We start from the raw sequence: 27,794 nt of genomic DNA, 5'->3' as shown, positions 1-27,794 counted from the left end.
AGCCACATCTCATTTAAGGTAAAAGTTTCCCATCAGTTTTTAATGACTTGTCTTGAATGCTAATGTATTCAGGTTTATTTATAATATAAATACAACACGTCGATACAATCCATTTTGGCTATACGAGCTCGTCTTTAGGGAAGCTCAGTTTTCAAATACAGCAACACTAACAGACAGAAAAACATTTCCGTTATTATGAAACACGTTCAAAGAAACCTCCCCTCTGTCTGAGTTTAAAATGCACCCACGTGTTAATGATGCTACATGCCAAGTACACCATCCTATACATCAAAGTGCAATGTCACAATGGGTTAATGCTAGAATTCATAATTCAGTAATCTACTAAACAACTTTATGATTATTTCATTCAGAGTGCTGCTGCTCTTCGTTCAGGACATGCGTGAGTGGATTCTCAACTTCCCCCCCAAAACAAAAAGGATTTAAAAAAAAAAAGGCACTTTCACATACACACACACACATCAGCATACACACACACACACACACACACACACACACACACATTAGTTACCAGTCCTGTCGGAGGCCACATTCAGTGTGCTGTTCAAGTGTTTTTATGTCTTTGTGGGCGTTTTGACACAAAGCCCCCCCCCCGTTAGCTTATAGTGAGTTTAAGGTTAACTAGTGACTTCAGTGACTTCACAAGCAGGTACACACACACACACGCACACACACACACACACACACACAAAGTGGCATGCTCTCCCAACTTGCACTTGCGTGTTCTGGCACTCAAGGCAGGCATTAATAATCTATCGTCTATTTCTATTTTAGTGAGTCTGCACTTATACAAGGGAGCAGAACAAGGGCAGGCAAGCCACACACACACACACACACACACACACACACACACACACACACACACACACACACACACACACACACACACACACACACACACACACACACACACACACACACACACACACCACACACACACACACACACACACACACACACACACACACACACACACACACACACACACACACACACACACACACACACACACACACACACACACACACACACACACACACTCTTTTTTTTTCTTCAGAAAACACAGAAAGGCTGTTTTTTAAGTCAGCGGCTCGCTGGACATTCATCGATGGCCGAACAGTCGTTAAATATACGGAAACATTCATTAAATATCCGGGCGGACGTTGGTTAAATAATGTGGCGTCACTGACCACCTCAAGAGGCGTTTCGTGGTGTTTGAGGTGTACGTGAGCGTAGCAGCTGAAACCCAGTGGGAAATAAAAAAATAAAGTATAATTCACACACAGACGACGGGTAGCAGGAGCGCTGGAGAGACGCCACAGAGCTGGAGAGGAGGGGGGGTATCCTGACATTTCCATACGAGAGGAAAACACATTTATAAATATCATTTTGTAAATATGTGGTAATTCTTCTGGGATAATATTCTCAAAACAAATACATATTTAAATATATTTGTGACTTTAGTCTAAATATTTTCTCTTGTAAACCAGATATTCTCTTGTGTCAAGAAATATTTTCACAGATTAAAGCCACATTTTAGGAGAAAAAACCTCTTTCAGCGAGTAAATGGAAAATGTACAAGAACAAAACGTGGATATTCTCTTACAGTAAAGTGTATATTTAACAGATTTTTCTGAATTATTTTCTCATACATTTATGGCTTTAATATCTGGGAATACTTAATCATATATATTTTCTCATAAATAGCATTTCTTCTGAGCGTCACACGAGGAAACAAACTCTTGATTTTGAGTTTAAAATCCAAGAGAATATTCAAGTTTTCTTTCTCGTAAAATGGTCGTATTGGAAAGTCAGCTTTCTTTCTCAGAATATTCCCCCCCTCTCCTGCGTCTGATTTAAATGTTGCCCCCCTTCCGTTCTCTAAAACTCATCGTCCAGTCGTTGTTGATCCTTCTTCCTCCTTCAGTCTCTCAGACACAGCAGCCAGTCTTTCAGTCTTTAATAAGCAGCAGCAGGCTCTTCCTCTTCCTCCTCTTCCTCCAGCCTATCGTCAGTACAGCACAGCCAACATCCACGTCACCGAAACTACATTTCCCCTTTCTTCTTGAACTACATCCCCCATGTCCCCCCTCCCCTCCTCATATACAGGACCCTGTCTTTCCCTCAGCTAGACTCTGATAAATGCTTCAACACACGGAGAAATAAACCCCTACACACCGAGATACACACCTGACGACACACAATATCATAGCTCATATTTTAGATTATTACTACGGCAACACTTCCTCCATGGAGACCCTCATGTTGATTAAGACCCTGTTTCGGCCCGGTTTGACCCTGATTCGGCCTCTTCTGGCTCACATGGTGCAGGATTTGTCCAGCGGAGGTGGCAGAGGGGGGGTGTTGCTCTTAGGGGGTACCATGGGTTTGGGTTTCAGGGCGGGGGGCCGTAGGGGGGGTCCCATACGAGCGGCCGCCACGGGTTTAAACGACCCCAGGGTGTCTGGGGAGGGGTTTGAGGGTCGAGGAGGGGGTCCTGGGAGAGGAATTAGAGGACTCAGAGGACTCAGAGGACTGGGGGTACCCGGGGTAACGGGGGTACCCGGAGTCCCTGGGGTGCTGGGGGTGCTGTGGGGGCTGGGTGACTCTGAGGAGCAGGGGGTGGGGGGGCCGTTCTTCACCATCTCTAAAGTATCCAGAACCACGTCGGGGGCCGGGCGGCGAAACTCTCCGAGGGCCACGCTCACCGTCTCCTCGATGTCCTGAGGCAGGTAAAGATAGGTTTGGGGGTGGGACTTGAAGACCCTTCCTCTGAGAAACTGGGATGTTCCTTTTATTTAATGATTTATTTTGTGGTGAGATATTAATTATGCTACAATGACATTAATGCATGAAAAAAATGAAAAGGCAAATTATAAAATAAATAATGATTCATTCATTTAAATATCTTTTCAAACAAAACATTGATATTAATGACGATAACACATTTTTTAATAAAAAGGAAAGAAACACACAAACATAAAACAATATATAAAATAATGATAAAAATGGCAATATGATTGTAAAAATGTATAGTTTTAGCAACACATGCTTTACAGTATATACATCTTGAAATGTAAGAAAAAAAATACACGTAAAAGTTCAGGCAAATGGAGAAAAAAAGTGTAATTTTGAAATGTATCGAAATGTATACAAAATGTAAAATAATATACATAATAATGAGAATAGATAATAAATAGTGAATGAAATGTGTGTGTGTGTCTCTGTATAGTGTGTGTGTCTCTGTATAGTGTGTGTGTGTGTGTGTGTGTGTGTGTGTGTGTGTGTGTGTGTGTGTGTGTGTACCTGAGCTAGTGTGCGGTGTTGCTCGGTGAATCCGTGGTTCCCGCTGCTGGACCTCCTGATGAGGGGCGTGTCCTCGGGGCGCCGCAGCAGGGAGTCATGGCGACTCATGGTAACGGCTGCTGAGCGGCGGCGTCGCTCGGGGCTGTTGTCGAGGGGAGGGGTCATCACCTGACCCAGGGGGGGGGTCATCACCTGACACACAAATACATATTTTTCTTGTAAACCCGATATTCTGATGTGTAAAGAAACATGAATATTTTTTTTACGATAAAAAACCTTCTTAATTGAGCGGTGCAGTGACGAGTCCTAAAACCCGGAAGTGAGTTAGCATTTCACCACTTCCTGTCCCCTCGTCTCAGAGCCAATGGGATCTCTCCATAGGGTTTGGAAAATAGCTGAACTAAGGTCTGTGGTTGAGACGCATTGAAGACACGGATCACGTTTTGTTCTACGACATTAAATCCATCAGCAGTGACCCCACTGGTGATTTCTGAAGAGTTGAGGTGTCTGAAAAACGATGGTTGTTACCAAGTGGCTGAATAGGACTACAGAAGTTGTCGAGGCCGTTGTACGTCATTACGCCGAACACTCCTCTAGGTTTGTTTGCCCTGTTCTGCTTGAGAGCAAGTCCCTGCCTCCTGCAGAGTGTTCCAACAAACACTTCAACTCGTACCATTTAGAATCTGTCTGTTTGAATATGGATCTTAACGTTGAGGTCGTGCTGCTGGACTCGCCTGGAGTTCCTTTGTAGCATAACGTTAGCATTTTGCTTCTGGACATTAGATTTATGATTCGGAAATTATAAAAGTAGACGTGTGGAGATTATCCGGCTGAACAAAACGTGCATTTATCAAACAGGTTTGTTTTCCACAGACCTTATGTCTTACAATATTCCAAAATCCTATGGAGAAACAAACCCCCCAGTGTCGATAGCCTCAGAATTTCTATCCACCAGGGCCTGCAATGACTTTGCCTCCTTTTTCACTGACAACATCATGCAAATCAGACAGGCAGTCAGTGCCTCTGCATCAGGTACAGCCAATGTACTGTCCCTGTGTTCACCTAAAGCCATTTCAGACACCATGTCAAAATTCCGTCTGATAAATGCTAAAGACCTGGAAGACATTATCCAACATCTCAAATCCTCCTCCAGTAGCCTCGACATCATCCCTCAGATCTACTACACATAGTAAACAAGTCTCTTCAATCAGGTGTATTTCCACAGGCCCTGAAAACTGCAATAATTAAACCGCTCCAAAAAAAGCATAACCTAGTGAATAACTACAGGCCAATATCAAACCTTCCCTTTTTAAGCAAATTGATTGAAAAAGCTGTTGACCACAACATATTGCTAGAGCTAGACCGTCTATAAAACTGGGTGGGAGTTTCAGCAACAGCTCTAAACTGGTTTAGTTCCTACTTAACGGACAGAACAAACTTTGTCTCAATAGGCAATTACAAATCAACCCTGATAAATATGTCATGCGGGGTTCCTCAAGGCTCCATAGTAGGACCTTTGCTTTTTAATATTGATATGCTACCTCTGGCTGAAATTAGAGAGAGAGAGATTCCAGGTTGTTGTGTTGAGAATATTCATGAGAATATTTGTCATTGTTCAAATGATAATAAACAAACATTTGCATAAAGCATATGTGTCCACTCATATGTTGATAAGGGTATTAAAAACTTGAAAAATATTCCTCTAAGGTGCATTTAGAACAGATACAAAATGTGCGATTATTTTGCAATTAACTATTTTAATCGACTGACAGCCCTATATGTTATATATTTATAGAGGGGGGGGGGGGGGGGGGGGTCCTCACCTGTCCGCGGCCCAGCAGCAGCTCTCGGGGGCTAAAGTGACCCGTCGTCACCGGGGGGGAACCGCGGTCCATCATCACTCCACCTCCGTTACCATGGCAATCAGAGGAGCGACCGAGGGGGCGCCGGAACAATCCGTCCGTACGCTTCCTGCGGTGACTGGAAACAGGAAGTAGAAACACACTGTGAGCTGTGAGGGAACAGGAAGTCTATTCAGGGTGATTAATGGAGACATTACAGGTTAGTTACAACAATCAGAATGATCTCAACGTAGTGGTAATACATGTAGTAACTCATCTGAGTGGTGAAGGGGATAACACTCAGACACAAACCGTATAATATACCTCGTCTTCACTTTTAAGGAATTCTCTGAGATTCTTAGAATATCTTTCCATCTTTTCCCCATAGAATGAGGATAATAGAGAATATCAAGTAATATCAAATATCAAGAAACTCATATATTACTAATATTATCCCATTTCCCAAGGTTGCTTTCACACATACACTCCCTTTATTCTCGTACACCTCTCCTCCTCAGACTTCCTGCATGTGAGAGAGGTGTGTTTCGTCTCCGGAGGATCAGAGTGCTAACAGCGTGATGAACACTCAGGTATTTTTAGAGGCGACAGCAGAGGTGTTTATATTCTCTCTCTGTGAGATAAGATAAGATAGACCTTCAGTAGTTTAACAGCAACAGGGTGAGAATGAAAAACAGGACAGAACAGATTCACACAGATTAGAGATTAATACAATTAAAGAGAAAAATACAATTATATACTGTACAGGTAAGTAACTTTAAAAGGAATTAAAATGAACATATATACATATTAGATATATTTACATGTATGTGTGAAAACCAGAGGTGGGAAGTAGTACAGTAACAAATACTTCGTTGCTGTACTTAAGTACATGTTTCTGGTATCAGTACTTTACTCCACTACTTATTTTTCGACGACTTTTTACTTTGACTTCGTACATTTTGAACACAAATACCTGTACTTTCTACTTCTCACATGTTGAACACAAATACCTGTACTTTCTACTTCTCACATGTTGAACACAAATACCTGTACTTTCTACTTCTCACATGTTGAACACAAATACCTGTACTTTCTACTTCTCACATGTTGAACACAAATACCTGTACTTTCTACTTCTTACATGTTGAACACAAATACCTGTACTTTCTACTTCTTACATGTTGAACTCAAATACCTGAACTTTCTACTTCTTACATGTTGAACTCAAATACCTGTACTTTCTACTTCTTACATGTTGAACTCTAATACCTGTACTTTCTACTTCTTACATGTTGAACTCAAATACCTGTACTTTCTACTTCTCTCATGTTGAACTCAAATACCTGTACTTTCTACTTCTTACATGTTGAACTCAAATACCTGTACTTTCTACTTCTCTCATTTCCCAAACAGCTGGTTCCTTTAGTCTGAATGTGTGTTGGTGCGTGGTCATTATTCTTTAGAGTCACTGCGTGCCTATTGATTTGAACACGATCCGTGTATCCATCACTTCCTGGTCTTCTCTAAAGAAGAGGGACCAATGGAAACGTTGTCATGTTGCCGTTGGTCACCATGGAAACATTCATTAGCTAACAATGACATTATTGTTCTATTAATATAAAGGGAGGTCAGGTACTCTTTAAAGCAGCTGCTAGTTATGGGTACTTTTTACTGAAGTACATTTCAAAGTCAGTACTTCTACTTTTACCAGAGTATTTTTAAACACAAGTATCTGTACTTCTACTTGAGTAAAGGATGTGTGTACTTGTGTATTTCATGTTGGAGTGTGTGGTACATGCTGACCTGTTGTAGGTGTCGGGGGGGCGCGGGTCGGTGGGGGAGCTCAGCTCGCTGCGGGACCTCTTGTCGTCGCTGCTGTCGCTGTCCGCCTTCTGGCTCAGAGACTCGGACATCACCTCGTTCCTGCAGAGAGGGAGAGGAGAGGGGCTCCATCAGGACTAACATCGGGAAAACTGTCGGATAACGGATCGATACGGAGCGCAGAGAGACTTCCTGTCCGGTGTAACGGTGATCAATAAGCAGCGAATCCTCATCCATCAGTGACTCTGACTGAAGGCTGATCACTGCTGAGAGATTACAGCGCTCTATGATGTTAAATAATGTCATAAAAAGGTCATTCTAGAAACAAAACGGTCTTAGTCGTTTTTTTACGAGCAACTTAATGCAACTGGATTTACTAAATGTATGTACACTGTATGTAAAATATTTCAAAAATAAAAGCACAGTTAGATTTAATTTAAAACACATATATATATTTAAAAAAGAGATTTCAAAATAAAAGCACATAGGCCTATACAGTATATCATATATTTTTTTTAATGTATTTCAAAATAAGAGCACATTTAGATTCAATCAAAACAAATATATATATAATATTTAAAAAAAAATAGGGATTTCAAAATAAAAGCACATTTAGATTTAATTAAAAAATATATATATATTATATTTATAAAAAAAGGTATTTCAAAATAAAAGAAGTTTAGAAATGTAGATTGAATAAAAAGAAAAAACCCCAAATGTATAGATTTTTTAATGGATTTCAAAATAAGAGCCTGCTGAGCACTCGCCTGTCCTTCAGCACGATGTACTGGTGCGACATGAGGCCTCGGCTGCTGTTGCTCCGCCCCTCCCACCAGTCATGTGACACTCTTTAAAACAGCTGCTAGTTATGGGTACTTTTTACTGAAGTACATTTCAAAGCCCTCTTTACTTTTACTTGAGTATAGAAGTTTAGTCAGTACTTCTACTTTCACCAGAGTATTTTTAAACACAAGTATCTGTACTTCTACTTGAGTATAAAGGATGTGTCTTAGTCGTTTTTTTTACGAGCAACTTAATGCAACTGGATTTACTAAATGTATGTACACTGTATGTAAAATATTTCAAAAATAAAAGCACAGTTAGATTTAATTTAAAACACATATATATTTAAAAAAGAGATTTCAAAATAAAAGCACATGTAATAAAAAACATATACAGTATATCATTTATTTTTTTAATGTATTTCAAAATAAGAGCACATTTAGATTCAATAAAAAAATATATATATAATATTTCAAAAAAATAGGGATTTAAAAAATAAAAGCACATTTAGATTTAATTACAAATATATATATATTTAAAAAAAGGTATTTCAAAATAAAAGAAGTTTAAAAATGTAGATTGAATAAAAAGAAAAAAACCCAAATGTATATATATTTTTTAATGGCTTTCAAAATAAGAGCCTGCTGAGCACTCGCCTGTCCTTCAGCACGATGTACTGGTGCGGCACGAGGCCTCGGCTGCCGTTGCTCCGCCCCTCCCACCAGTCATGTGACGCGCGCTGGAACAGCTGCAGCGACGCCCCCTTTTTAAAGGAGAGTTCACGAACCGACCGACCCACGTAGTCGAACCTCGCCACCGCCTCCACGCCTTCACCCTCTATAGGGGGGGGGGGAAGAGAGGAGGGAGGGGGGAGATGAAGAGAAGAGCCACCTGTCAATCAAACGTCTCTAAGGCTTTTGTTCCTCCCCATTGCTACACCAATCAGATAACAGTATTGAAACAGTATTTTTCTATTAAATCGGAAACCGATAAGATAGATGAGAAGGGAGGCAGGATGAAAGAGGGGGGGGAGGAGAAGTCTCCATGGCTGCTGTTGCCGTAGCAACCTCTCTCCAGCAGAGACACACACACCCACCCACACACACCCACCACACACACACACACACACACACACACACACACACACACACACACACACACACACACACACACACACACACACACACACACACACACACACACACACACACACACACACACACACACACACACACACACACACACACACACACACACACACACACACACACACACACACACACACACACACACACACACACACACACACACACACACACACACACACACACACACACACACACACACAGGGGGGAGTGTGTGGGAGGATGTTGTGAAGGTCAGAGGTCGGCGTACCCTCGTCGCTGGTCTGAGTCTCGGTGCCTCCATCAGGCTCTGCTTCCTCCAGAGCTCCTGGTTCACTGAAGGGACTCTCACTGAGGAGGAGGAGGAGGAGGAGGAGGAGGAGGAGGAGGAGGAGGAGGAGGAGGAGGAGGAGGAGGAGGAAGAAGAAGAAGAAGAGGAAGAAGAGGAAGAATCAGATTAACACAGGATCCGAAATGGAGGATGCACAGATGGAAGAAAAGGCTGCCAATGAAGCGTTTAGACAGCAGAACACGATTATAGATTCTAGATACATTTCAAACTAAAACCGCTGAAGAAAGACTAGCAACATTTCCCAATCTTTCAAAATGTCAAGCAAAACATTTCTATAATCTTGGGAGGGTTGTTTCTTAAATTAAAGGGGCCCTATTCTGAATAATGTTCAAAAAGCTCTTTATTTTTCTCACGCTGCAGCACCTCTTTTCACCCTCTGTCTGAAACCAGAGCCCAGTCTGCTCTGATTGGTTAGCCGGCCGGCTCTGTTGTGATTGGTCAACCAGCTTAGAGGTGTCCCGCCCCTTAGCCTATCACGTACAATGTGTTGGAGCGCTAGCCAATAGAAGCGAAAGTGTTCCAAAGTGATGACACTGTGTTCCGGAACTTTGTGTTCTGATTGGTCCCCTCACACCCCAAAAAACAGAATAGGGCCCCTTTAAGGAAAGTGTTCTGATTGGTCCCCTCACACCCCAAAAACAGAATAGGGCCCCTTTAAGGAAAGCGTTCTGATTGGTCCCCTCACACCCCAAAAAGCAGAATAGGGCCCCTTTAAGGAAAGTGTTCCGATTGGTCCCCTCACACCCCAAAAACAGAATAGGGCCTCTTTAAGTAAAGTGTTCTGATTGGTCCCCTCACACCCCAATCAAATGTAATAGGGCCTCTTTAAGGAAAGTGTTCTAATTGGTCCCCTCACACCCCAAAAACAGAATAGGGCCTCTTTAAGTAAAGTGTTCTGATTGGTCCCCTCACACCCCAATTTTTTTTAATAGGGCCTCTTTAAGGAAAGTGTTCCGATTGGTCCCCTCACACCCCAAAAACAGAATAGGGCCTCTTTAAGTAAAGTGTTCTGATTGGTCCCCTCACACCCCAATTTTTTTTAACAGGGCCTCTTTAAGGAAAGTGTTCTAATTGGTTCCCGCTCACACCCCAAAAAACAGAATAGGGCCCCTTTAAGGAAAGTGTTCTGATTGGTCCCCTCACACCCCAAAAAGCAGAATAGGTCCCCTTTAAGGAAAGTGTTCTGATTGGTCCCCTCACACCCGAAAAAAAACCAGAATAGGGCCTCTTTAATTAGTGTTCTGATTGGTCCTCTTTAATTAAAGTGTTCTGATTGGTCCCCTCACCAGTACTGGTCCCCTGTCATGCACTTCTCGTAGACGGGCCCCGGCAGCTCCTTGGTGTCGGGGAAGATGTTGTCGTGGTTGAGGATGACCGTCTTGATGACCTCATTAACGTGCGCCTGGCAGGCCACCTGGTCCAGGGCGTCGGGGGTGGGCAGCAGCGTCGGCCCGAACACGATGGCCAAGTTCCCAGAATCCATCATGTTCTCATCGCTGTACTGGGACAGACTGGGAGAAACATCGGGGGAATAAGTTCACTTCGAAAAGCTTTTTTTACACTTGTTTCTGATCACTTGTTATTATCAAAAATGTGAGGCTAAAATCCTCCAAATCTATGACATGAAGCTCAGCGCAAGTTCAACCAGGAATACCTTCTTTTACTCATTCATTTACTATGCTATGTTACTACTCTCTCTGATCGGGGGCGTCCCTCCCCAGCTTAACCAATCACGCTCTATTCTCACAAGCCTATCATTGCGCTCCGCTAACCCTTTTAAATCTGCTCTCCCCTCTGACAGCTGTCATTTCAGGTGACTCGACGCAACCCCCCTCCACCCTTTTCCCCTCCTGTCCCTCTGAATCCAGGGTCAAGCTAAGCCCCTCCCCTTCAGACTGACCCAACTATCCTTTCACCACCACCAGGGTCAAGCTAAGCCCCTTCCCTTCAGACCGAACCCAACTATCCATTCACCACCACCAGGGTCAAGCTAAGCCCCTCCCCTTCAGACCGACCCCAACCATCCATTCACCACCACCAGTGTCAGGCTAAGCCCCTCCCCTTCAGACCGAACCCAACCATCCATTCACCACCACCAGGGTCAAGCTAAGCCCCTCCCCTTCAGACCGAACCCAACCATCCATTCACCACCACCAGGGTCAAGCTAAGCCCCTCCCCTTCAGACCAAGGCAAGGCAAATTTCTATAGCACTTTTCAACACAAGGCAATTCAAAGTGCTTTACAAAAAATGAAAAACATTAAGAAAATGGCATTTAAAATCAGTCATTAAAAAGAAAAGCTAATAAAATAAACATTAAAAGAAAAAATACATGGATAAAAGTTACAGTGCAGTCTAAGTTTAATTAAAAGCAGCGACAAAAACAAAAGTCTTCAGCCTGGATTTAAAAGTAGTCAGTTTCCTGGAACTTTCCTGGGGAGAAAAAAGTACCAATTTCTATTGGCTGGGCGAATTGCAAACCACGCCCCGTGAAACTCTGAAAAGCTTTGTGAAGCCGCCATTTTATTTGCTGGCATTAGCATTATTAGCATTAGCATTAGCCCCGCGCACCAACGCAGAGAGACTAACTTATAGCAACACCAAATAAAACATGGGAGCGGTGGAGATGAGGAGGTGTCGGCGTTCTGGCGATTTACTCGGAAGGCTTCAGTAGAAGCTGCTGGGAGTCCCAGCAGCTTCTACTGAAGCCTTCCCCAACTCCGGGGACTTCCGGCCGGGGACTCCGGGTGGCAGTATACGCCGTGAAGTGGTTTGCGGCCTGCCAGTAAACCCAAAGCAGAAGAAGAAGAAGTGACGTCAGCGGCTTCATTTGCCTAATCCTCCCTCAGGGACTTTTTCCGGTGTGAACGCGATCTGTTTTTAGTTCCATGGGGGATCAAGTGCGGCAAAGTACTTGGTGTGAAAGCGGCTTATGTGTGTTTCATCGGAGTGTGTGTTTCATCAGAGTGTGTTTCATCGGAGTGTGTGTTTCATCGGAGTGTGAGTTTCATCGGAGGGCGTACTGACTGGTTGAGGAAGGCGAACAGGTATCTCATGACGATCAGAGTGGCCCTCGGGACGCCCAGCAGGATCTTACGGACGCACTGAGCCCTCTCATACATGTTCTCTATTCCTGAAACACACACCAAAGAGCAGAGAGACGTCAACAACACAACAACACATCCGCAGAAATAAACAACAACATGTGAAACATCTCTGCTGGGGAAGAGACGCTGCAGAGAAGCAAAGAGCGCGCTGAAGATACAAGAGATGCAATTATATAGAGCAGGGGTGTCAAACTCAATTTCATCTCGGGCCACATCAGCATTGTGGTTGCACTCAAAGGGCCGGTTGTAACTTTAAGACGATATAAAAATACATATATAAATATTTAACATATATAAAATAATGTATTATATAACATTATTGCCTCTGCATTGGATTATTATCGGATAGGGTAAAAGCTTCAAAGATAACTACGTCTGAAAGAAGAAGTCTAGGGCAAATAAGTGCAAGTCTCTTCAGTGGGAATGTCAAAAATTATTTTAAAAGAAAATCCAAATTTTGAAAAAAAAGTGACAATAAAAAAAAAATCTAATTTTAGATGCATTGTGGGACATGTAGTTTATGGACATCGTGCATCTGTAAATCGGCATGTAACCGTATAATAAACATATTACATTCTTTCAGAGCTCTTGCGGGCCACATGAAATGAAGTCGCGGGCCGGATTTGGCCCCCGGGCCTTGAGTTTGACACCCCTGATATAGAGGGTCATGTCGTTGTTTTTTTATATCTTAATCAGCTTGCATTCATCTTTAATAATGGGCTCACTTTTAGATGTGAGTGAAATGGCCTGGAGGAGAGGTTAGCAACAGATAACACAAAGAACAACGTAACAATGTCAGTTTTTAATGATTTTGAAGGAACATTTATTCACCACTGTCAGAGATATATAATGATATCTGTGGTGTGAGCGTGGACTTCTGTAATTATATTATAATTAGCTAAACTTAGACATTCACACAGCTAACGATCATGTTTAGGATTACAATACCTTAGTGGAGGTTAGCTTAAATGTTGATACTAATGTTAACGCTGCAAAATAGGCTGATTTCTCTTTCTGAAAAAAGCCATTTCAGAGTCAGAATATGTGGCTTATGAACTTAATACTGTGGTGACTCGAAGGCAGAGGAATTGTTCATTAGTGATGACTCCAAATAAACCTCCAATAAACCTTAAAGGGGACCTATCGTGCAAAATGCCCTTTGTGATGTCTTCTCTCCGTCACCATGTGTCCCTGGTGTGTCCCGGTGCGTCCCCCATGTGTCCTCGGTGTGTCGGGGAACTCACGCAGCGTCAGGAAATAAAACCCTCTCTCTTTTCCTCCGTACCCAAATCTCTAAAGACGGGGAACAACGGAGCTGATCCAGATTTGCGTCCGATATGACGTAACATCTGAAATGTGGACCCACGGGCCAATCAGAAACGTTGCTATCAGAAACAATGCCCGACTGTTCTGGACGTAATCTGGTCGGTGTTTACATTAGCATGCTAACACTCCGAGCTAACCTGTGCTGGAGAGCATGTGTGTGAAGAAGCAGGAAGTAGAAAGGAACTCACCTTGTGGTGTAACCGGCAAGAGAGAAAGCCTTTGAGCTCCAGACTGTTTCAGAGAGGATTAGGGACGTAACGATACCAAAAACTCACGGTACGATATTTATCGCGATAATTATTAAATAATAAATCTGATTCGTAGCATTTTAGTAGATAGTAGTATTTTAAAGTGTCAACAATATAATAATCAGACCCTGCAATAGAATACATCAAGTTTCACTTTAGTTTTTCAAGTAACTCTTTTCTCTCTCTCTCTCTCTCTCTCTCTCTCTCTCTCTCTCTCTCTCTCTCTCTCTCTCATCTCTCTCTCTCTCTCTCTTCTCTCTCTCTCTCTCTCTCTCTCTCTCTCTCTCTCTCTCTCTCTCTCTCTCTCTCTCTCTCTCTCTCTCTCTCTCTCTCTCTCTCTCTCGAATATGAGCACGTCCACATGTCCAGGTAGGAGCTGGGATGTTTGGGCGTCCCCTGCTGTGGAAACAACTCCCTCGCTTGGTACTGATGTCGCTGGGACAGAGAGACATGCTTTGGTCCTGGGGGACAGCAGTGGGTCAAACTGTGTCTCTCCACCACTTCAACAACAACACAGTGTTTGCCAAGAAGGTGAGGCTTATTGACAGAGATATAGATATACTGTTGGTACTTGTCCATGTCTCCAGGTGTGTACATGTAGCCCTGTGTGAATACCATGTCCTTTTGTGTTATCTGTTGTTTTATGTTCATGTTGTAACCTACTTGCTGCCATGTTGGACACGTCTCCCCTGAAAAAGAGATCGATGTTCTCAACGGGACCATCTGGTTGAATAAAGATACAAAAAAAAAATCGCGGTAGATTTTGTCTCACGACGGTATTAAGACATTTATTTACCGCGATATTCGATATATCGTTACATCACTAGAAATAATCCTTGATAATCCATGATACGGCGTTTCATCACGGCAGCATTTAGTTTAGACGGTAGCTGCCGGGTCCCGCATTAAAGCTTTATCCCCGAATCAGCACTTTAGAAACATATATATCTGAGACCTGTGCTGTTGCCTAAAGTAGCATGATAGGTGACCTTTAAAGGATGTGAGTGTTAGAGAGACGAGGGACTCACGGACGCAGGACAGCAGGTCATTGAACCTCTCTTTGGGGAACAGCGGGTTCTCGAGACCTCTGAAGTAAAGCTTCAACACCCCGGCCACAGAGTTGATGTCGTGGTTACTCTCCTCGTCGATCAGAGGGTCGTTTCCTTCAATAGCAAGCACACACAGACAGAGAGGCGGGGTTAAACACTTCCTGCAGCTGTGGAGGACATTCAAAGAATCAAAGTCAACTTTCAGAGTGTGATCGAAATACCGTTTCCCACGATCCCGAATACAAAAACAAACCGTTTAGTAAAAGGCAAGAGTATAAGACTATATGTTTTAAATGATTAAACCTCTCTCGAAGGAGTTCTTGATGTCGTTCACCTCGACCTGGGACCCCGACACCCGGAATATTCCCTGATGCTGCAGACCTGAGGGAACAAAGAGAAGCATATAATGTTAATTATTCTATTTTCTTATTTATTTTTATGGACGTTTATTAATCCCCGTGGGGAAACGGTTTCTCTGCCTTCGACCCATCCTAGTGTTAGGAGCAGTGGGCAGCCATTTTGAACGGCGCCCGGGGAGCAGTGTGGGGAACGGTGCCTTGCTCAGGGACACCTCGGTAGCACTTGGTCTTGCCGGGACTTGAACTGGTGACCTTCCAGTTGCCAGCATCGACTTTTCCACCACCGCCCTGTACTGATCACAGGGCTTTCAGGGTTCATCTGTTTGCCTTTCGCTAATTATTTCTCTAAGATATCATTCCGTTGACTTGTATATAGACTCTTCTGGCACTATTTGTATTTACTTGCACATCTCAAAACATTCTCTTGCACTATTTTATCTGTTCTATTTTATCCCATTCATGTTGACTTCAGTCTTCCATTGCCATGTCTGCACCGTATGTGCACATGACAATAAAGCTTTGAATCTTCAACACATTACTTTTAAGAACGTTTTAATAATAATTTAATAGCTGTTTTACAACCATCACAACAATTATATAACGTTTATCAAATAGCACCTTTTAAAAACGTACATTACAAAGAGTTTCCACGAAGAAGAATAAAAGCAGAATCCAATATAATAACTCAATTACATTTTAAAATAATTGTAAAAGTGAATTTTAAAAAGTGTGTTCTTAATAATAATGAATAACGTCCACGGTGTGAAACTAACCACGAGGTAAAATAACACATCAAGAGTCTCAATAATCCCATGGTATTAAAGGGACAGTGAACGCACCGTGCAGGTTGATGTAACGGATGCAGCTCTCCACAAGCAAGGGTATGGCTTTAGTTGAATCCTGAAAACACACCAACAACAACAACAACAACAGTTAGTTATTGTTTACACTTCATTTGTTTATTTTAGTTCTGAAGGTCTTATCGACTCCGACATGTTCTATCCTAAATGCCTGAGACACGCCCCTCCGTCCCTGCACACCTTACATAATCGACGACATTTATTTTCCTTCTCCTTAAAGTTTGAAATGCTTTGACTTCCGAGAAAGATTTACATTTTGTTTCTTTCTCGTCTTCAATGCCTCGTGTTTTTACGCTGCAACGCAAACATTTCCCAAATAAGGATCAATGAAATCCTTCTTTATCCTTTTAAAAAACATCTCAAATATATAGAATTATATATGAATCCCTCGATAAGTACGCACGTCTCGTCTCATGCCATCTTCTGGGTGTTTTTCACAGTATCGATGTATAACACGTCTAAATGTCATATAATTAGGGTTGGGTATCGTTTGGATTTTAACGATTCCGGTTCTGCTTTTCGATTGCGGTTCTTTTCGATTCCGGTTCTGATTCCGGTTCTGCTTTTCGATTCTGGTTCTTTTCGGTTCCGGTTCTTATTCCGGTTCTGCTTTTCGATTCCGGTTCTTTTCGGTTCCGGTTCTGATTCCGGTTCTGCTTTTCGATTCCGGTTCTTTTCGATTCCGGTTCTGATTCCGGTTCTGCTTTTCAATTCCGGTTCTGATTCCGGTTCTGCTTTTCGAATTCCGGTTCTTTTCGGTTCCGGTTCTGATTCCGGTTCTGCTTTTCGATTCCGGTTCTGCTTTTCGTTTCCGGTTCTTTTCGTTTCCGGTTCTGCTTTTCGATTCCGGTTCTTTTCGATTCCGGTTCTGCTTTTCGATTCCGGTTCTGATTCCGGTTCTGCTTTTCGATTCCGGTTCTTTTCGGTTCCGGTTCTGATTCCGGTTCTGCTTTTCGATTCCGGTTCTTTTCGGTTCTCGATTCCGGTTCTTTGAGAGGGTAAAAAGAAGTCGCATGCCAATTTCACTGGGAGAGAAATATATTTATGAAAACATTAAGACTTTATCTGTATTCCTATTTACAAATCCCTTCACACGGTTTAATTTCGTTACGGTTATTGAATACAATTATATAAAAATAATCTCTGCATTGTTTAGTCAGTTCTAAGTGGTGCAGTTTGAGAATGCACAGTTGGCCCAGTGTCCTCTGACGTTGCACTGCAGCCTGCCTGTGGGACAGAGTCCAACCACACACCTGCTGCAGCTGCCCTGCTGCTCACTGTTTGTAAAAGTACATCAATTGTATTTTCATTTAAATAATGTACTTTCTACTGTGGGGGAAACTTCTGCAGCGATGGAGAGTCAGGACTCAGAGAGGCACGAGGAGAGCTGGAGCTTTGACGGCAAACACTGACGGTTTATTTTCGGCCGGAGAATTCACAAGACATGTCACGGGCCACGAGTTGACACGGAGGCTGCCAAACCAATTCTGAAGAACTCTTTCTGCAGATCGAGGTTTTAATTAGTTCGGAGTGTAATAATCAACATTCTTTATCAGTGAGACTAAACGTTATGGACCCTGAATCTACAGAGCTCTCGTCCGTAGAGAAGAACGTGCGTCAGGGAACCTTCGTCCCTGAACAGTAAACTACCTCATGGCGGCTTGTGCTCCGTCATAGACTGGCAACAACAATGCGCCCAAGCTGCGCCGCCTTAAGAGAGATAGCAGCGATACCCAGGCCGTAGACCTTCCGTGGGAAAGAGACAGTGAGAGGAGAACACGATGAACCGTGTCGAAGGTTGAATACCTAAGCCAGGGGTGTCAAACGCAATTTCATCGTGGGCCACATTTGAATGATGGTTGCTCTCAAAGGGCCGGTGGTAACTTTAAGACTATATAAATATACATATATAAAATAATGTATTATTTTACAATATTTCCTCTGCATTGGATTATTATCAGATAGGGTAATAACTTAATTAACTACGTCTGAAAGCAGAAGTCTAGGGCAAATAATTGCAAGTTTCTTCAGTGCGTATCTCAAAAAATGAGATGCATTGTGGGGCGTGTAGTTTATGGGCAACTTGCTCCTGTAAAGCCACACGTAACCTTATAATAAACGTAGTATACTCTTTGCAAGCTCTTGTGGGCCACATCAAATTAAGCGGCGGGCCGGATTTGGCCCCCGGGCCTTGAGTTTGACACCCCTGACCTAAGCAAATGATTCCCTAACATCTATACGCTGCTTCATAAACAATACTGACATCCCTGCGCTCCTCCGAGTCTGTCTGTGAGGACAGCGCGAGGACACAGACACACACACACACACACACACACACACACACACACACACACACACACACACACACACACACACACACACACACACACACACACACACACACACACACACACACACACACACACACACACACACACACACACACACACACACACACACACACACACACACACACACACACACACACACACACACACACACACACACACACACACACACACACACAAAGGAGAGTCTACCTGATGCTTGCTGTGGGAGTTCTTCCGCCCACGACTGAAACAATCGGAGAGAGACAGAGTGAGAAATGGACCATTTGTGTTAATATGGAATATATGAAAATGCAGCAGACGGAATACCTGGTGGTGAGCAGCTCGGCTTTATATCCTTAAGGAGAAACACGGGTAAAGAGTTAAGGGGATTCACGTCTGTATTATTATTACGTCTGACGAGGAGGAGGAGGGTCTCACCTTCGGCTAAAGCTTTCTTCAGGATGTCGTGTTTGGCCTGCAGCTTCGAGATCAGGTTGCTTCCCTCCAGATACTCGCGGAATTTCTAAGGATTTAAAAAGTAGTTTCTCTCTTAGTTAAGGTACAGTTTAAGTGTTATACTAAGTGTTTCTCACGGTGAAGTAGAAGAGCTCCGTCTCCTGCTGGTTGGTTTCTCTCTTAGTTAAGGTACAGTTTAAGTGTTATCCTAAGTGTTTCTCACGGTGAAGTAGAAGAGCTCCGTCTCCTGCTGGTTAGTTTCTCTCTTAATCAAGGTACAGTTTAAGTGTTTCTCACAGTGAAGTAGAAGAGCTCCGTCTCCTGCTGGTTGGTTTCTCTCTTAGTTAAGGTACAGTTTAAGTGTTTCTCACGGTGAGAGCTCCGTCTCCTGCTTGTTGGTTTCTCTCTTAGTTAAGGTACAGTTTAAGTCTTATCCTAAGTGTTTCTCAGGGTGAAGTAGAAGAGCTCCGTCTCCTGCTGGTTAGTATCTCTCTTAGTTAAGGTACAGTTTAAGTGTTATCCTAAGTGTTTCTCACGGTGAAGTAGAAGAGCTCCGTCTCCTGCTGGTTGGTTTCTCTCTTAGTTAAGGTACAGTTTAAGTGTTTCTCACGGTGAAGTAGAAGAGCTCTGTCTCCTGCTGGTTAGTTTCTCTCTTAGTTAAGGTACAGTTTAAGTCTTATACTAAGTGTTTCTCACGGTGAAGTAGAAGAGCTCCGTCTCCTGCTGGTTAGTATCTCTCTTAGTTAAGGTACAGTTTAAGTGTTTCTCACAGTGAAGTAGAAGAGCTCCGTCTCCTGCTGGTTAGTTTCTCTCTTAGTTAAGGTACAGTTTAAGTCTTATACTAAGTGTTTCTCATGGTGAAGTAGAAGAGCTCCGTCTCCTGCTGGTTAGTTTCTCTCTTAGCTAAGGTACAGTTTAAGTGTTTCTCACGGTGAAGTAGAAGAGCTCTGTCTCCTGCTGGTTAGTTTCTCTCTTAGTTAAGGTACAGTTTAAGTGTTATCCTAAGTGTTTCTCACGGTGAAGTAGAAGAGCTCTGTCTCCTGCTGGTTAGTTTCTCTCTTAGTTAAGGTACAGTTTAAGCGTTTCTCACGGTGAAGTAGAAGAGCTCCGTCTCCTGCTGGTTAGTTTCTCTCTTAGCTAAGGTACAGTTTAAGTGTTTCTCACGATGAAGTAGAAGAGCTCCGTCTCCTGCTGGTTAGTTTCTCTCTTAGTTAAGGTACAGTTTAAGTGTTATCCTAAGTGTTTCTCACGGTGAAGTAGAAGAGCTCCGTCTCCTGCTGGTTAGTTTCTCTCTTAGTTAAGGTACAGTTTAAGTGTTTCTCACGGTGAAGTAGAAGAGCTCCGTCTCCTGCTGGTTAGTTTGTCTCTTAGTTAAGGTACAGTTTAAGTGTTTCTCACGGTGAAGTAGAAGAGCTCCGTCTCCTGCTGGTTAGTTTCTCTCTTAGTTAAGGTACAGTTTAAGTGTTTCTCACGGTGAAGTAGAAGAGCTCCGTCTCCTGCTGGTTAGTTTCTCTCTTAATCAAGGTACAGTTTAAGTGTTTCTCACAGTGAAGTAGAAGAGCTCTGTCTCCTGCTGGTTAGTTTCTCTCTTAGTTAAGGTACAGTTTAAGTGTTTCTCACGGTGAAGTAGAAAAGCTCCGTCTCCTGCTGGTTAGTTTCTCTCTTAGTTAAGGTACAGTTTAAGTGTTATCCTAAGTCTTTCTCACAGTGAAGTAGAAGAGCTCCGTCTCCTGCTGGTTAGTTTCTCTCTTAGTTAAGGTACAGTTTAAGTGTTTCTCACGGTGAAGTAGAAGAGCTCCGTCTCCTGCTGGTTAGTTTCTCTCTTAGTTAAGGTACAGTTTAAGTGTTTCTCAGGGTGAAGTAGAAGAGCTCCGTCTCCTGCTGGTTAGTTTCTCTCTTAGCTAAGGTACAGTTTAAGTGTTTCTCACGGTGAAGTAGAAGAGCTCTGTCTCCTGCTGGTTAGTTTCTCTCTTAGCTAAGGTACAGTTTAAGTGTTTCTCACGGTGAAGTAGAAGAGGTCCGTCTCCTGCTTGTTAGTTTCTCTCTTAGCTAAGGTACAGTTTAAGTGTTTCTCACGGTGAAGTAGAAGAGCTCCGTCTCCTGCTGGTTAGTTTCTCTCTTAGCTAAGGTACAGTTTAAGTGTTTCTCACGGTGAAGTAGAAGAGCTCCGTCTCCTGCTGGTTAGTTTCTCTCTTAGCTAAGGTACAGTTTAAGTGTTTCTCACGGTGAAGTAGAAGAGCTCCGTCTCCTGCTGGTTAGTTTCTCTCTTAGCTAAGGTACAGTTTAAGTTTTTCTCACGGTGAAGTAGAAGAGCTCCGTCTCCTGCTGGTTAGTTTTTCTCTTAGTTAAGGTACAGTTTAAGTGTTTCTCACGGTGAAGTAGAAGAGCTCTGTCTCCTGCTGGTTAGTTTCTCTCTTAGTTAAGGTACAGTTTAAGTGTTTCTCACGGTGAAGTAGAAGAGCTCCGTCTCCTGCTGGTTAGTTTCTCTTTTAGTTAAGGTACAGTTTAAGTGTTATCCTAAGTCTTTCTCACAGTGAAGTAGAAGAGCTCCGTCTCCTGCTGGTTAGTTTCTCTCTTAGTTAAGGTACAGTTTAAGTGTTTCTCACGGTGAAGTAGAAGAGCTCCGTCTCCTGCTGGTTAGTTTCTCTCTTAGTTAAGGTACAGTTTAAGTGTTTCTCAGGGTGAAGTAGAAGAGCTCCGTCTCCTGCTGGTTAGTTTCTCTCTTAGCTAAGGTACAGTTTAAGTGTTTCTCACGGTGAAGTAGAAGAGCTCCGTCTCCTGCTGGTTAGTTTCTCTCTTAGTTAAGGTACATTATAAGTGTTTCTCACGGTGAAGTAGAAGAGCTCCGTCTCCTGCTGGTTAGTTTCTCTCTTAGCTAAGGTACAGTTTAAGTGTTTCTCACGGTGAAGTAGAAGAGGTCCGTCTCCTGCTTGTTAGTTTCTCTCTTAGCTAAGGTACAGTTTAAGTGTTTCTCACGGTGAAGTAGAAGAGCTCCGTCTCCTGCTGGTTAGTTTCTCTCTTAGTTAAGGTACAGTTTAAGTGTTTCTCACGGTGAAGTAGAAGAGCTCCGTCTCCTGCTGGTTAGTTTCTCTCTTAGCTAAGGTACAGTTATAAGTGTTTCTCACGGTGAAGTAGAAGAGCTCCGTCTCCTGCTGGTTAGTTTCTCTCTTAGCTAAGGTACAGTTTAAGTGTTTCTCACGGTGAAGTAGAAGAGCTCCGTCTCCTGCTGGTTGGCTCTCTTCTTGGCGAGGCTCGGTTTGTTCAGATATCCGTCCGACACGCTGGACTTCACGGACTCGGAGGACGGGCTGTGAGTGAAGCTCTGAGAAACATCGAAGTCCTCGAGAACCGTCATGTCCTGCAGAGTGGACAGGGTCGCCCCCCACGTCTTCTTCACCTGGTTAAAAGATAAGGGTTAAAACATTGAATGGCTTTTAGCCCTAATGCCGTATTAAAGCACGACTGAACTCGCGCTGAGCTTCGTGCTTCAGGAGGTTTGAATTATCAATTAAATTCACGGTGGAGTTTCATTTTGCATAACCTTTGATGGTGTGTGTGTTTATGCCTGCTACATATGCAAAGCGTGTTTGTATTTACAGCGAGGATAATGGGTGCAAAAGAGCTCCTATTTGTACATGATTAGCAGGGTGTGTGTGTGTGTGTGTGTGTGTGTGTGTGTGTGTGTGTGTGTGTGTGTGTGTGTTGCTGAGGCGTGCAGATGCTGCTCATTAATCCAGACTCCTTCAGCATTTTTATAACCTTCAGGCTGAGTTAGCAGCTGCACACACACACACACACACACACACACACACACACACACACACACACACACACACACACACACACACACACACACACACACACACACACACACACACACACACACACACACACAGCTTGCTGCTACATTATTACCCATTATAACAGTATAAATTACCACGACTGTGCAGTTTTTAAATGTCAGATTAACATTTTATTTTGTAATCAGAGGGTTTTTAGCTTCTACAATGTCTTTGTTTAACACTTAAGGCGACATACAGCCCACATTTTTTATTATTATTTGTCATATACAGCGGTTGCTAACAAGTGTAAATGAACGGCCAACATTAGCCTCCTTTAGCTTAGCGGTGGGGACGTGAAGTCATGTGACCGTGCTGTAGTTCCTGTATCGCCCAACATTAGCCACCTTATCCCGCTGAACAAAGGACTCCATCCCTGCACCACTCTCCATCTGTATCATTTGGTGCGTTAGTTTGTGTGTGTGTGTGTGTGTGTGTGTGTGTGTGTGTGTGTGTGTGTTACCTCTTCGTTCTCGATCTTCAGGGAGGCGAGGCGTGTCTGCAGCTGAGTGAGACGCAGCGTGAGCTCGGCCTGCAGCTGAGGCTGGGAGGCGATCTGGGTCACCTGGAAGGAGGTGAAACAAGCAGGACATTAATCACTGTCCAGAGAAAATAAAATATATTGATATGTGTTGATATGTGTTGTAAGGTGAATCATATAGTACAATAACTTAAAGCTCACCTATTATGCTATATTAGAACAATATTAATATTATAGGACCATATCTATAAAAAACATGTCTCTGAAGTGTTTTGCCTCAAACCCCTCTATTTCAGCTGTTACTAAAGTGCTGATTCTGGGTACTAGCTCTGTGGCCACGCCCCCTTTGAGCTACTGACTGCAGAGAGAGAGAAGCCGAAACTCAGCTAAATTCTGCCGTGATGAAACGCCATCATGTTCCAAACCACATCAAGGATTCTCTCTGAAACAGTCTGGAGCTCAAAGGCTTTCTCTCTTGCCGGTTACACCACAAGCTGAGTTCCTTTCTACTTCCTGCTTCTTCACACACATGCTCTCCAGCACATGTTAGCTCTGAGTGTTAGCCATGACACACCGGGGACACATGTTGATGTAGAAAAGACATCACAAAGTGCATTTTGCACGATAGGAGACCTTTAAGTGACGTTTATGTATCTGGATACCAATTTATAAAAAGGCAGAACTAGTAAATAATAACTCTAATAAAGTAAAGTGTGATACTGACTGCGTCTCCCATGTGTGACTGGAAGCTGAATCGTGCGGGGGGGCAGAAGGCGGTGGGGTAGAGGCCCAGCAGACGCTGCCGGTCCCGGGCTGGATCCAGACCCTCCACCGCCCCCTCCAGAACCTCCAGGCCCGCCCGCCTCGAGGCCTCCAGGCTCAGCTCTGCAGACAGGTAGGTCCTCAGGGCCCGGCTCAGACTGGAGTGGTACCCTAGGTCACAGCACTGGGGAGAAGAACCAGAACCCTTCAAATATACACATACATTTCGCTTTATTCATCCAAAGGGAAAGTGGGTTTTAGTGACTGCTGCTCTACTTTAGATTGAAATAAATAAAATAGACATTAAGTTAAGTTGAGTTAAAGTAAGGTCACAGCAATCGGGACAAGATTCTCATTTTTCTAATATTTTTTGGGATGGCTATACATACTATATATTACATTTTATTTATCCCAAGTGTTACGACTGTATATGTTTATGTGTTGGGTCAGTGGTGGAATGTTAGCCTCCTACGGGAAAGTGGGCTCCATTAAAGTTGATGAATCCATTTTAACGCATACAATTGAAGATACATATTTTTGAAAGAAATTGAATAATATTATTTATATAAACGTAAGCAGTTAAAGACAAAAAGCGCATAGACAAAATAAAAATATTTATAAACACCCAAAGAAAAAGTAAGAATGTGCAGAAGAAATACATAAATGTATATAAACACAAGAAGTTAAAGAAAGAATATGTAAACAATAAAAAGATAAAATACAAATATTTCTCTATTTCAAAATGTAAGAATATGTAAATCTAAAATACAAATATGTAGGAAAACACGAATAGAATTTATAATTAGCATTAAAATATATATAAGTAAAAATGTGTAAATAAAATATGTCTAAGATCCAGAGCTTTTAATGACTGCTTTAAAATGTATTTCAATGCAATTATAAAACGGGTTTCTTAGTCGTTTGGGTTTTTAGTTTTAAAGCACTTTGAATGCCTTGTTGTTGAATGATGCCTTTTATACCGGCAGAGAAGCATCGCAGCGTGAAAGAAGGTTTGTCGAAGGAGAAGGAACAGTTTCTGCTTTCTGCTCCAGCGACTTCCAACGGGACATTTAATGAAACTTTAATAGATCCTTTTAGAGTCCTTTAGGACAGCATTTGAACTTGACGGTGTTCCCGTTTCCTCTGCTCCATGAATGAATAAAACAGAGAGCGCCTCACGTCGATGATGTCTGGCAGGTCGTGGATGTAGTATTTGAAGACGGAGGCGTTGGTGGCCTCGAGAGTCAGAAGATACTCGTTCCTCGCCTTCAGAGTCTTCAGTTTGTTCTCAGAGTACTTCGCCTTCCTCTGGGGGAGAAACAAACACACATTATCAAAAAGAAACATTAACCAGCTTAAAGAAAGATGAGCTGTCAGTCCCGTCTCACTGGAATCAGGAATATAGTTTATATATATTTAAATAATACATACGGTATAGAAAAGTAAAACAGAATTAATCAGTGTTTAATGATTGTCTCCCCCGTTGCAGTGAAACACGTCTGCCGTTCAGATAATCAACCGGCCCTACCTTCTCCCTCATCTTCTCCATCTTGCGGGCGGCGTTGCGTCTCTGATGGCGCTCCTCGATCCTGAGTCCGAACACAGGCTCCGCCCCCCCGGACCCCCCCCGCCCCCTTCACGCGGCCCTCCTGGCGCTCCGCCTCCCGCAGCTTGGACTCCGCGCTGATCGTCTCCACGTGGTACATGTGGTACGTCTTCATCACCTGGGAGCATAAGGACATTATAACTACATCAGTAACATCACGTCGTTCGTTCATCAAACTAAGCGACATCGTGACATGATTGATACAGTATCTAAGACATTTATGTAATGGTAATATGTAACATGCTTGTTTAAAAAATGAAATAACTATGTTTATATATATATTAGAAATTATTCAGGTATGAGAAAATGAGTTATGAATATTTGTATTGTAATTATTTTTATTTTTTTGGGTGGGGTGGCCGACGCCGATTACATATTATCCAATGGAATACTTCAATGTATACGACAGTGCCGTAGCTCAGTGTGTCAGGTCTAAAGGTGTGTTTTGCTCACCGGCCCCCCCATCTCTCTCTCTCTCTCTCTCTCTCTCTCTCTCTCTCTCTCTCTCTCTCTCTCTCTCTCTCTCTCTCTCTCTCTCTCTCTCTCTCTCTCTCTCTCTCTCTCTCTCTCGTCCGGTTATACTTCACTCGTGTTTATGTCCTAGCTAGTTCTAGCCAATTATATGGCTGCTGCCCCTCCCTACACGCAGACCACTGATCTCTGTTGTCACGGGTTACGTTACCCCAACGCGTTATGTTGCTCGTGTTTCACACTGTGAGTGTCTGAGGAGGAGCTTCCAGACCTTAACATCTTAGGTTTGTCGACAAAACAACAACTAATGTGTTTAGACTTGTGTGAAAGACCAGAGGCCTGCACTGCGAAGCCGGATGTTTGCTTAGCGACTAACTTCAGGGGAACTCTGGGTTTCCGGTCCTACGACGCCAGTTCCCTTCTGAGAGGCATTATTTTAAGCAACACATTAAATGTGGGGTAGGTAAGTTTGAGAAACCGGCTCGAGATCGCTAGAATTTGAAAATACACAACCGGAGAAAATCTGCCACTTCCTCACAGAGCCCCTCCCCCAACACACACGAACGCGCACATGACCAATGAGGGCACGAGATAAGTGTGTGCCCCGATGGAAGGCTGACAGGCAGGTAGGCCATCCAGTTACTTTAGCCGGCTCAGATGATTGGTTGTACTTTTTACAGTATCACGGCTTCCACTGATGATATTTTTTTATGGATTTTTTGTCAAAGCACTTCAGATACTCATTGCTATCGGGACGTTAAGAGCATTCCATGGAATATAACAAAAAGTGTATCTCGAGCCGGTTTCTGAAACTTACCTACCCCACCTTTAAGTTGAGGAAACACTCGAGTCAAATGTAATGAAAGTCAGATGGTGTGTGAGACGGGCAGTGATATCATGAACCTGTTAATGTACGCATTCAAACACGTGTTCTGCTCCCAGCTGTGTTCACCTTGCAGCTGCAGCTCTGAGGCTTTGATCCTGATCAAGTGTTTGAGTCATGTTTAAAGGTTCACTTCTTCATATGTCTGATATTAAAGTTCATTCAACTACAGCGAGAGCGCGTTTGTTATGGATTAGGTAAGCCGGGCAACTCAAACATATCCAGGTTAGGTTGAACCGTCTTGGTGGTACAGGCCTCTGATATGAGGACGTTAGGAATGTCCTCCGTGTGTTGGATCTACTCACGGTGTAAAGCTCGTTGAGAAGCTTCATGAGGTCTTCCTGCAGCTGGAAGATGATCTCCTTACTCTGCAAGAAGAGGGGAACACACGTCATTAAAGAGAGAGGACTCTTTAAAGTAGAGACACTACACACTGATATACACCTGAACATCAGCAGGAGAGGACTCTTTAAAGTAGAGACACTACATACTGATATACACCTGAACATCAGCAGGAGAGGAGTCTTTAAAGTAGAGACACTACATACTGATATACACCTGAACATCAGCAGGAGAGGACTCTTTAAAGTAGAGACACTACATACTGATATACACCTGAACATCAGCAGGAGAGGACTCTTTAAAGTAGAGACACTACATACTGATATACACCTGAACATCAGCAGGAGAGGACTCTTTAAAGTAGAGACACTACATACTGATATACACCTGAACATCAGCAGGAGAGGACTCTTTAAAGTAGAGACGCTACAT

At 43.0% G+C, this 27,794-nt stretch overlaps 1 pseudogene; it reads right to left on the bottom strand.

The window, feature by feature from the left end:
- Nucleotides 1-1,027: 1,027 nt before the first annotated feature.
- On the bottom strand, nt 1,028-27,383 carry LOC117442747 (SLIT-ROBO Rho GTPase-activating protein 1-like; annotated as a pseudogene).
- Nucleotides 27,384-27,794: the final 411 nt, after the last annotated feature.

This window comes from Pseudochaenichthys georgianus, unplaced genomic scaffold (genome assembly GCF_902827115.2).
Source record: "Pseudochaenichthys georgianus unplaced genomic scaffold, fPseGeo1.2 scaffold_467_arrow_ctg1, whole genome shotgun sequence".
Classification (NCBI taxonomy): Eukaryota; Metazoa; Chordata; class Actinopteri; order Perciformes; family Channichthyidae; genus Pseudochaenichthys; species Pseudochaenichthys georgianus.
Note: the sequence above shows the minus strand (reverse complement) of the source record. Positions and strands in the feature narration are given on the sequence as shown.